General features: G+C 39.4%; 1 non-coding gene across 1 annotated transcript; it reads right to left on the bottom strand.

The window, feature by feature from the left end:
* Positions 1-11982: 11982 nt before the first annotated feature.
* Trnas-cga (transfer RNA serine (anticodon CGA)) lies at positions 11983-12057 on the bottom strand. Its single transcript has one exon. It is a non-coding gene; the product is annotated as a tRNA-Ser (tRNA).
* Between the last annotated feature and the right edge of the window lie 805 nt (positions 12058-12862).

Genomic DNA, 12862 nt, shown 5'->3' with positions numbered 1-12862 from the left:
CAATGCACCTAATATAGAAAACGTATATTTTTGGGGGTGTCCGGATACTTTTGATGACATAGTGTAAGTTTTCTTTACACAATATAAATTTTTTCGTACTTCATATCTAAAAATTTTCTTTTTACTATCACCTCTTATCTAAAAATTCATCTATTGAGTAGAAGGAGTTGGTCATGCCAGCAGGCATTCTAGCAAGATCGTCTCCTGGGAATAAAGAATCAGTAGTAGAATTAAGTTGATGGAGGAGCACGAGCGTAAGTTCTGTGCCCTTCAGGTGCAGTTACAACAAGCAAAGAAGGAACTAGATACGTTGAGGAGTGTGAAGGGTTCTGGGTAATGGGAATTGGCACTTGACAAGAAGGCAGCTAGGAGGAGGAGGTATTCAGACAGTTATACTTTGCGTATATGCAATAGATTTGACCAACTGTCAGAGTTGAGTGGAGAGGAGGCTCTTGTAGCTGTAGATGTAGGGAACATGCAGCAGTCCTCAACAGTTAGGACGCCTAGGTCAGTTGCAAAGTCTAGCTGAAAGAAGAAGACTCTGCTGCTAGGCAGTTCTCACGGTAGAGGTGTGGGCCAGCAGTTGCAGGAAGTGTTGGGGAGTGAGTACCAGGTCACCAGCATAGTGCAGGGTTTGCTCAGGTGACTGACTCCATAGAGGAGTTATGTAGGAAATTTACGAAGGAGGATCCGGTAGCGATAGTGGGTGGAGCAGGGAATAGTCTTGATAGGAACGGAGAATATGATGTAGGTGGTGACCTGGTAAACGTAGCTACTCAAGTTGGAGACACTAATGTCCATTTCGTGCAACTGTTTCAGCGTTATGATCGGCCTCATCTTAATGCGACTGTTAGGTATGTTAACATGGGGCTGGAGAGGGCACTGATGGCAGAGGGCGTGGGGCACATTTCAGTGGTGTAAGATGAGTCTATCAGTAGATCAGGTTTCACTATGCATGGCTTGCACCTCAATAGATATGGGGAAGAGGAGGCTGGCAAAGCTTATTGGTGACAGTGTAGTGGGTGGGGGTTGGATCAATCATGAAATATTCCTGTAGTAGTTGGTGTTAGAGCTGCACCTTTTTTAGATTGAAGTCAGCTGATAGGTATACCTGCTTAAAAGAAGTCTAACTACGGAATCATCTTCAGAGGAGGTCTGGTACCCAAGCAGAGAAGGCGTTAGCACATTTCATCAAAATTAAGAGGTATTAGAGATAAAGTAAACTAGTAGAAGCCGACCTCGGGGAAGATCAGTTTGGATTCCGTACAAATGTTGGAACACGTGAGGCAATACTGACCCTACGGCTTATCTTAGAAGCTAGATTAAGGAAGGGCAAACCTACGTTTCTAGCATTTGTAGACTTAGAGAAAGTTTTTGACAATGTTGACTGGAATACTCTCTTTCAAATTCTGAAGGTGGCAGGGGTAAAATACAGGGAGCGAAGGCTATTTACAATTTGTACAGAAACCAGATGGCAGTTATTAGAGTCAAGGGACATGAAAGGGAAGCAGTGGTTGGGAAGGGAGTGAGACATGGCTGTAGTCTATCCCCGATGTTATTCAATCTGTATATTGAGCAAGCAGTGAAAGAAACAAAAGAAAAATTCGGAGTAGGTATTAAAGTCCATGGAGAAGAATTAAAAACTTTGAGGTTCGCCGATGACATTGTAATTCTGTCAGATACAGCAAAGGACTTGGAAGAGCAGTTGAATGGAATGGACAATGTCTTGAGAGGATTATATAAGATGAACATCAACAAAAGCAAAACGAGCATAATGGAATGTAGTCGAATTAAGTCGGGTGATGCTGAGGGAATTAGATTAGGAAGTGAGTTTTGCTATTTGGGGAGCAAAATAACTGATGATGGTCGAAGTAGAGAGGATATCAAATGTAGACTGGCAATGGCAAGGAAAGCGTTTCAAAAGAAGAGTAGTTTGTTAACATCGAGTATAGATTTGTCAGGAAGTCATTTCTGAAAGTATTTGTATGGAGTGTAGCCATGTATGGAAGTGAAACATGGACGATAAATAGTTTGGACAAGAAGAGAATAGAAGCTTTCGAAATGTGGTGCTACAGAAGAATGCTGAAGATTAGATGGGTAGATCACATAACCAATGAGGAGGTATTGAATAGAATTGGGGAGAAGAGTTTGTGGCACAACGTGACAAGAAGAAGGGACCGGTTGGTAGGACATGTTCTGAGGCATCAAGGGATCACCAATTTAGTATTGGAGGGCAGCGTGGAGGGTAAAAATCGTAGAGGGAGACCAAGAGATGACTACACTAAGCAGTAAGCAGATTCAGAGGGATGTAGGTTGCAGTAGGTACTGGGAGATGAAGAAGCTTGCACAGGATAGAGTAGCATGGAGAGCTGCATCAAACCAGTTTCAGGACTGAAGACCACAACAACAACAACAGAGATAAAGTTAGTGAACTGCTTATAGATGTTGACTCTGAAATTATTGGTATACCGGAGCACCACTTAAATAATTTGACAATTCAGAGGTTTCCTTTACCAGGATACAGATTAGCTGACTGTTTTTCAAGGTGTTCCTAATGGAGTGGGGGAATGGCCATGTATGTAAAAAACAGTATTCCGTTTGACTCCATAGATAGTGCAGGGAACAGATATTTGAATGCTGTACAGGGGCAGTTGAATTTAGTGAAACTAAACTTCTAATTGTGGTTTTTTATAGGTACCCGAATTCCGACTTCAGAGCTCAAGTCAGAGAGGGTTCTTGATTCTCTTTATAGGTTATAGGAAGTACCAGAAATTAGTTATATGTGGTGACTTCAATATAAATTTAATATATGATGGTGCAAGAACAAGGATGTTGGTAGATCTCCTAAATTCATATGATATGATGCAAACTGTGTTTTTTCCAACTAGGGTTCAGGTTAACAGTAACACAGCCATAGACAATATTTATATTAATTCTTCATTACCAGATGGGCATTCTGTTAGTAAATGGGTGAATGGCCTTTCAGACCATGATGCACAAATGTTAACACTAAAAGGCTTTTGTACTCAAACAAATGTCACATATAATTACAAACTATGTAGGAAAGTTAATCCAGCAGCACTAGAGAGTTTTTGCCAATAACACTGATGACAAATATAATGCTTTCCTTAATACATTTCTCACGTTCTTTGACAGTTGCTTTCCATTAGAACAGGCTACTAGCAGTAAAAAGCAGTCTGGGTGGCTGATTAGTGGGATAAGGATATCATAAAGAACAAAGCGAGAATTACATCAAAATGTTAGAAGTAGTCACAATCAAGTTACAGTAGCCCGTTGCAAACATTACTGTAAGGTGCTCAAAATGTTATTAGGAAGGCAGAGAGTATATGGTACGCAAATAGGATAGCTAATTCACAGGATAAAATTAAAACCATTTGGTCAGTTGTGAAGGAAGTGTCTGGTCAGCAGCACAAGGTCGATGATATAAAGTCAGCTCGCAGTAAAAATATTTCTGTTACTGATAAATTTCAAGATTTTAAACAAGGCTGAAACAGCAACTGTTGAAATTCTTCACGGTAAATGATGACAGCCAAAACAGTCGCAGGATAAAGATTTATTAAAATTCTTGACCATGGTTTCGGTATATCTAAATATACCTTCATCAGAAGTAAAATACACTAAAATTACATCCTGCAATGGAGATTAATAAACCAATTGTGCCAAAGGCGTCGTCAGTAGTTAAAACATCGTCTCCATTTATAGAACATGATTATGGACAGAGGGTCGATGCGAACACGGCTTAGCATCAGTACTTCGCCTATGAACTTTAGTGTTGTGTCTGAAATGTACACGTTCTACGGTGCTATTGGATTTTCGTCACGGCACTTTAGCACGAAATTATGGGTCGTTGTGTTCTAACCATTCCAGATGTGGATTCAGAATGGTTCGTTTCCCAGAAGATTCGGAGAGAAGAAAAAAATGGACTGTTAACTGTCGTCGCGAAAACTGGGAACCCGGACGGAGCGCACAGTTATGTATTGTAGGTAAAAAACATTTATTATGACCTGACGCAATATTTGATAGTAAACACGGTATGTAATATTCGAAAGTAAGTTATTGAAGGCTGTTTCGAAAGAAAGAGTAGCTTCATATATTTGTAAAAACGAAGTATGACTACCAACAAAATGTCAATTTGGTTTTAAAAAAGGCTACTCAACAGAAAATGTTATATACGCTTTCACTGATCAATTATTAAATGCTCTGAATAAACGAACATCACCCACTGGGATTTTTTGTGATCTGTCAAAGGCTTTTAACTGTGAGAATCATGAAATTCTTCTAGATAAGCTTAAGTATTGTAGTATGAGTGGGGCAGTGCACAAATGGTTTACTTCATATTTAACTGGAAGAATGCAGAAGGTTGAAATTAACAGTACAGATAATCGGCCTTTTGTCAACTTTAGCCATTTTCCATATTTACACATAATTTGTGCTTCAGCTTGGAGAAGGAACTGTGTAGTGTGTATTTTCGTGTGTCCTGGAAATTGACGAAGCAAACTTTCATTCGATTAGAAGTGCCGTGCTTGGTGAGTTTCGTATTTATACTTAGTTATTGCGCAGATGTGTACTTTAGATGGAGCCGCGCCAGCTCGTACTTATAGGAGGCTAGTACATGACTTAATAACTTGAATTCCGCAAAGAAAATAAAACATAAACATAGTACGCGATTCTATCACATAAATATACATGTTTTTTGCAACCTTGTTCTTCATTCGGACAGGCAAAGAAAAGCAGCAATAAGCAAATAAAACAAGCGATTTTTATCTGTAATCCACACATCGATGTAAAAATGAGCGGAATGAAAGCTCAAAATAGCACGATCCAAGGCTCTATTCAGGACACTTTTCAGAAAAATTGAACAAAACAACACAGTTCGCATAAGCTACGTGTTGTGTTTAGCATTAGTTGGGAAAAAATTGGCGGATGAGCCAGCCTGTGTTTTTAGGAGCTCTAGTCGTAATGTTTACGTCAATGGTATGCAAAAGGCGCAGGCTATCCAACTTAATCTTGGTGCTCCGACCGCTGTCAGTTACGTAGCGCAGCAGAATCAGCAGCTTCCTTCCGGGGAACCAATGAAAGTACCAAAATCAGCAGACACAGCTCATTATGAGCAATAATCATAACGTATCATACAAAGTAGGAGGCAATCCACACAAAAGGCGCCGCAGCAACAATAATGGAAATAACAAGGACTAGAACAAAAACAAACAATTACCAGCCTGTACAAAATCAGCAGCAAAACTGGAACGATAACTGTGGTAATGCATACCAAAATACTGGTCCACCAACATCAACACAGGTCCGTGGCAAATGCCACCACAGCCTGTACAAAATCAAAATTGGACTTTACCCACCGGTCAGCAGGTAAGTGAAGGTGCTCAACCACAAAAGCCACAACAGTACCCTAATGTAAACATAACAGAAGTGCCAAGTGAGACTCCACCTCCACCTGTATCATCAGCTGCACCAACTACGATGACGTCAAACTAAAGACAGTCACTACTGTGCTCCAGGGCGTGGCTGAAGAAGGTTGGGGGGAGGGGGGGCGACTTCAATATCAAATTATTGTTTGATACACCCAATGATGAACGGCACAATAATTACGTAGCAAATAGATTCATGCAGCACACAGGCTAAGTACTTTTCCACGATCGACTTGACAAATTCGTTTTGTCAAGTGGCAATGACTCCTGATTCCAGAAAATATACTGTTTTTATATTCGGGGGCAAACATATCAATTCAGTGTTCTTCCTTAGGGATTGAGTGTCAGTTCAGGCCTATTTATTACTGTCTTGGATACTGTGCTTGGTGACTAGTTAGTTGAAACTTTTACACATTACGTCGATGATCTTTTGATAGCCACTAAGACTTGGAATTAACATCTTACCATCCTTTGAAAGATTCTGTATAAATGTGCACAAGCTGGCGTAACAGCTAACCTAAAGAAGTCAAAATTTCCTTCTAATGAGAGTAGGCGTCTTGGACACATAATTAACGCACAAGGTATACGCCCTGATCCAGGTAAGTTGGACGCTATTAGGAATTTTCCTAGCCCTCACACTAAAAAACAACTGAAGTCATTTCTAAGACTGTGTTCTTTCTTTCACGCTTCCTGTCACAGCAACTATTGAACAGTAAGCATCTCCTAGGCTTACTTGAGAAGAATCAGGTATGGATCTGGTCTGAACAGTGCTAGCAAGATTTTGATAAATTAAGCACGCATTGGTGAATGCAAACATTTCAGACCATCCAAACTTAAATTACATTTTTGTATGGCGCGTGCACCGGCTTGGGGTGTTACCTGTTTCAAGAAGTTGATAATGGAGGAGGGGAGCAGGTAAAAACCACTGGATTTGCAAGCCGTACTTTAAGTGCATGTGAACGTACTTATTCAACCACTCAACTTGAAACTCTATTATCTGGGCTTTCAAAAATTTTAACTATTATTTGTATGGTAACAACTCGAAGATTTATACAGATCACCAACTTTAAATGCGAACATTTTTAGGTTAGGCTTTACCGTGACTGTTATTGACATTAAATGAAACAATAAGTTTACTGTTACCAGTCACTGTTTATTTGTTTCCACGACGCGTTTCAAAGGTTTAAACCTCCATCATCAGGTGGATATACATCAGTTAATATGGCATTTGTGTGGTTGTGTTGTGTTACGATTTCTTTGGAGGAAGTTGTGACACTGTCTAGTGCTAGATACAAGTTCAATTTTTGTCAAAACAGACCAAGTTCTGAAATACTGTTTTGTTTTCTCCACTAGACAGTGTCACAACTTCCTCCAAAGAAATCGTAACACAACACAACCACACAAATGCCATATTAACTGATGTATATCCACCTGATGATGGAGGTTTAAACCTTTGAAACGCGTCGTGGAAACAAATAAACAGTGACTGGTAACAGTAAACTTATTGTTTCATTTAATAACAGATCACCAAGTTGTAGATAATCACACGGGGCTTTATCTCTCCAGAATTACTCATTTGAGATTGTATACATTAAAGGTGAAGACTGAAGCGTCCCCTTAGAAAAATTTAAAAATGACAGTGCTAGAAAACCTCTTACGTTGATTTTCAAACAGATGAGCAAAACTGAACGTACTCAGACATTCCTCTCTTTACTTATTCCAATCATCACTAAACTGACACACAATATTTTTAGCGCAACGTAGTCTGACTTTCAATAATCCCCACAAAATAATGTCCCTGACTTACAATAACCCTCATGAATCACTTACCTCACAAAAATCTTCGTTACTCGAACTACTGCAATACAACGAGTGCCACTACTGCCAACTAAATAAAAGATTCAAACTACGGAAGGCACTAACTACTGATAGGTATAGTTAGCAAATGAAAGATTTTGATAGAGAACAAACAATGTATTTACCTTAATAATGTTATATATATCAATTCATGACATCCATCTCTACAAATTTCCTTTTTCTGGCGGACACACGTCCACGTCGCCCGCTAATAGCAACCTCTCAAAACTCCGCCATTTCTCTCCCCACATCCACCACTACTGGCGGCTCACCTCCAACTGTCCAACGCTACGCGCTCTTCACATCCGACTGCCCAACAATACAATAGCGAATATTTCAACAATGCCAACCAGCCACAAACTGCACACAGCACAGTCAGTGATTTTCATACAGAGCGGTACGTGGCGTTACCAACATAAAAACCTAAACAGCCTACTTACAAGACAACATCATTGCTGATGCTTCGTCTCGTCTTCCACAATATTGATCTTTATAATGTGAACGACTACAGAATACTCCTAATGCAGGATAAACAATGTCACAGTGATTTGTGTAGAAACATGGAAACTTTACAAAACTCTGATCCGTAATGGAACAAGGTAAGAACTTTCACCACAGATCAACCTGACCATGCCCTATCTAGCCATTATCTGATACATAATGATATTTTATTCTACCCTCGTCATCGTGATGGCTCTACCTGTTGTGTGTGTATTTCCAAGGACTCAGAACACAACTTAACTTGGCACACACACTTAGTTTGGGGACATTATGGAACGAAGAAGTGACTTACAAAACTTAACACGTATTGTTATTTCACTAATATGAGACTAAAGATTCATAATGTACTTAAAACAAGCGTATCTTGTCAGAAACCTAAACCTCAGAACCTATCTTCAAAAACAGATCTACATTCCATACTACCCAACAAACCTCTAGAGAATGTAAGTACGGACGTAAGTCGTCCACATCCAACAATTAGTGGTGGTGTGAAGTATATTTTAGGATTTTATGACATATTTTCTAAACATGTTAAGCTGTACGCCATGAATCTGCAACTGCTAATGCAATCATCAGACGATTCTCTCGTGACTACGTGCCTCACATGGGAAAACCCAAGACAATTTTATCTGACAACGCCACATACTACACAGTTGTACAAATGGCGTAAAGTTTTGAAGAACAATAGCATTAAGAGTATCTTTATCTCGAAGTTTAGCCCACAATCTAATCCTACTGAACAATTTTTCAGAGAACTGAACAGATTCATGAGGTTATATATACTTACACAGCATTCTAATTGGGTAAGTTCTTTGTCACTATTTGAAGAAGTTCACAACAACCTGTATATAAATGGCACAAGCTATACAAATAACGAGCTTATGATCGAACGCAAAGAATGAAATGAGTGGAGCTATCCGTTGCCAAAGTTTTCACTTCAGCAGCTGTCACATGATGAAAAGGTAAGAGAAGTACTAACCACGCTGACACAGCATGCTAGCACTAGAAACAAATACTACTCTAGTACTATTTAAGGAAAGCAGGAATCAAAGGTAGGCATCCAAGCACTGTTGCGTACTCACCACAAATCTTCTGCACTAAAGCGGCGCAAAGCGAAGTGGCGTCTGCTGTACGACGGACAACATACAGCAACCTGGTGCACGCCTGTTGCAGAACCCAAAAGCAAATAGAATCATTGGGCTTTACGCTCGTCGAGACTTGAGAGTATTTCATTCTAAGCAGTAAATGTAAATCTATAAGTACTGAGTAAGTAAACAGTATATCTATAAAACACACGTACCTCTCAGTACTACTGCAAGGAAATTAGGTAGGATAAAAAAATTTATTTCACCTGATCCAGCCATCACCAGAAGAAGAAAGAAGAGATTTCGACTTCGATGATCATATATAAACAACATCGACCTAAATTTTAACGCAAATGTTATGATGACATTTACGCAAGTGTGATGAAAATACTTCTGAGCGGCATAATTGACTAAATGTAGCGTCGGTCAAGGACTTTTCATGACCGAATGACGTGTACACGAAACCACACGACAACCAAACATTATCACCTAGGAGCGGATTAGATGCACTTCATACTGCGTAACACATGTTTATGTGAAGCCAATGCCATATACACACTCTACACACACTAGTAACGGAAGAATTTTGTAAGTTTGATTTTATTGTGTTGCTTTAGACGTTTGTCCTTTAGTATATGTGCGCTTGGGCTTGTTTGCTGATGCATCCAGATGTTGTGTCTAATGTTTCCAGTTTCAGGTGACATCATTCACAAATGCAAAATTTGGTTCAAAAATCTGTAATGTTTGTAAGATTACGTAAATACTTGTGTTCCATGTAAAGCCAAAATGTAATTTGTTTATGTGTAATTATCTACATTGATGTAAAGCAAAATGTAATAAGTTTGTATTAAATGTGTTCAGAATTTGTAATACGTATCAAAATGTGTAAAACAACGAGATTTGTGTGAAAGAGACTGCTTTAAAGACATTCTACATACATTTAAATGTATCTTGCAAAGGCTCTTGCATTCATGTGCAATATTGTTAAAAACTATTCTTCATATATCGCTATGAGAATGATCGCAATGATATATTTCTGTAAAAACTTCTGAACAAACATTCTTTGTACCTCGCCAGATAAACTGCGAGCTCGATGGAACTGTGCATGTGAAGTGCAAAAACATTTGTAGTGCACCGCCTAATGACATTTACCGTGATGCAGCTGTGCAAAATAAGAAAGTGGCAAATCACTGGACTTACGGTCGTGAAGCATAAAAGCAATGAAGACAACTCCACGCGGGGAGGAATTTTGGATGGGACTCGAGGGAATGTAATTTTCTCGGAGTACGACGGCCTCAATCGAGGACCGATGCCAGCATTTTGCTATCTTTGCCTTCACGGAAAGGAAATCCACAGGTCTTCAATGACGCGGCGCACGACCGAGGAAAAACAGTGTTATCAGCGAAAATAAACAGTGCAACGAATGAACATACCCACATGTCGGCTGTCAAATCTGTGAACAGTGACGTCGATATGCAGTAAGATTTGCGTTATGCAGACTACCAAAGAAATGCTTACCTTTGCGTTGTTATTGTATGTCTTATGAATATGAACTGCAAACGACGACACATCGTGTAAAGATAGCTCATCTGAAACAGAAAGACATTTTAAATGCAATACTGTCCGTGAGAGGCAATGACCAATAATGAAATGTATTTTGCTTTAACATATGTAGTTGTTTTAAGATAATTGCAGCTGTTTTAGATGTTAGTTCGCATTTTTTTATAAAAACTTCACGGAGTGTCGTGTCACAGTCATGTCTTGCGCACACGTACATGACAACTGTATATAAACTGTGATCACTGTGTCGCGAGTTCAACTAACGCTGTAGTGCAGTGGTCGTCAAACTTTTTTGCTCAAGGGCCAAAACTAGCAATATGATGTGGCACCTCGGGCCGCAGATTTCCAGGTCTTTTTATTAACTGGCAAACCACGTAAATGGTGTCTTATGGACCTCCAATAGACTAGCTATAGTGAAGAAGCGAGAGGGTTACCAATCACTTTCCAGCACTTATTTGTTAAAGTCTATACCATTCGGACCACTATGTGAGAATGTTCTCTGTTTCATATTGTTGCAACCCTCAATGACCGGTAAATTGTAACACTGTAATTGCCCGACGAAATGTTGCTGCATTGTCTTTTTGAACAGATGTTTAATAACAGCAAATGGAGTTATACTTAAATGTATTATGTAACATGAAACACGATCACAACTGTTTTCTACAAATTTAAAAGTCATTTTTCTTCAACTCACTTGACGGAACTACAACAGCCTTAATTTTATTTCATACTAGATGAGGTACCTGGCATTAGCTCGATATGTATTAATTCCAATCTTATGTTATTCTGTCTCTTCCTTCCCTCACTCTCTGTCGTCCATCTCGACATTCCTCTCACTCACCACCTCTTCACTCCTCTGTCTGTCCATTTCGCACCCCCCGTGTATGTGTCCATGCCCTCCTACCCGTTCTCCCTCCACATTACCATGCCCCGCCCGAATAAGACGTTGCCTTTGCTTACCCCACAATATTTCTTTACAGATTGAAAATAATATGTGTATCAGTGTGGTTGAAATCGATCCGACGGTTTAGTAGGAGAAGTGGAGGATGAAGACACACACACACACATACACACACACACACACACACACACACACACACACACACACACACACACACACGCACGCACGCACGCACACACGTTTTTAACACATACGTTTTAAGAGCTAATGACTAATTATTTCTTTTAACAAATATGTACCGCATATGACCGTCTCTATAATGCGTATTCATGAATCCAACGCACTTTCATTTAAGATTGATACAATAACAGATAATTGGTACGAGGCACACGCACCCATTTGTTGTCAGCACTGAGAAACAAACAAGAAAACATTTCCATTATCACGTCCCTTCCACCGCAACGACAAATATATCTGCCCCTGTACCAAGTGGCACCTGTAAAGGTGATAGAACAACTTTACGCGCTCCTACTTACAATTCTTCCAGTATATTTTTCATTTGACGAAGGAGACAGGTACAGCCGACAGCTGCAAACCATTTATTATTTGAAACTTCTTGGCAGATTAAAACTCTGTGCCCGACCGAGACTCGAACTCGGGACCTTTGCCTTTCGCGGGCAAGTGCTCTACCAACTGAGCTACTCGAGCACGACTCAAGCCCCCTCCTCACAGCTTTACTTCTGCCAGTACTTCGCCTCCTACCTTCCAAACTTCACAGAAGCTCTCTTCGCAGGAGCTCGTCTTCTAAATGACTGGACAACCGATTACGATATTTATTTTTCAGGTACTTCATTTTTGAAAATGAGGCTTCACAAAGGTAAGTTGAAGGAAATAGTGTTAAAATGAAATGTGAACAGTCTCGTAATTTTTTATAATTGTTAGGCACATATTTCCAAAATTTATGTTTCACAATGTTCAATAAACAGAACTTTAAGCTGTGTGTCATGCTGAAGTTCGATTATTTCATTTATCAAATTAGTTTTAGGAAATCCAAATTGGCAGAATAATTTCAGATTGTCATGTCCAACATGCCAAGAGTTCTCCAAAGAGAATGAAACAGATTCGGTTATTTCTAACATCTGCAAGTCTGTTTTTTGTTTCCTCCAAATAGGCTTCCAAATATTCTTTCATGTTTTGGTAAATAGTTTCGTCGATAGTTAAGCCTGATCGGAGCGTAGAAACAGTTGGAAAATTAGATCTTTTACTTCGAGTTCATTTATATATGATTGCAGTTTGGCTTCATATGCAAATATTTTGTCAGTCATTTTCCCAATTATCTTGTTTGGTCCTTGTAATTCCAAGTTAAGTGAGTAATTTTTGTGTAATACCGATCGAAAAAGCTGTAAGTATCCACCATTCATCAAGTTCAGGGTAATTTTTGCCACTTTGTTGTAAGAACAAAATAATTTCAGATTTCAAATTGACAAACCGTTCCAGCAGTTTTCCTTTGCTTA

Source organism: Schistocerca gregaria, chromosome 4 (assembly GCF_023897955.1).
Source record: "Schistocerca gregaria isolate iqSchGreg1 chromosome 4, iqSchGreg1.2, whole genome shotgun sequence".
In the NCBI taxonomy this organism is placed as follows: domain Eukaryota; kingdom Metazoa; phylum Arthropoda; class Insecta; order Orthoptera; family Acrididae; genus Schistocerca; species Schistocerca gregaria.
This window is presented reverse-complemented; position numbering and strand designations above follow the sequence as displayed.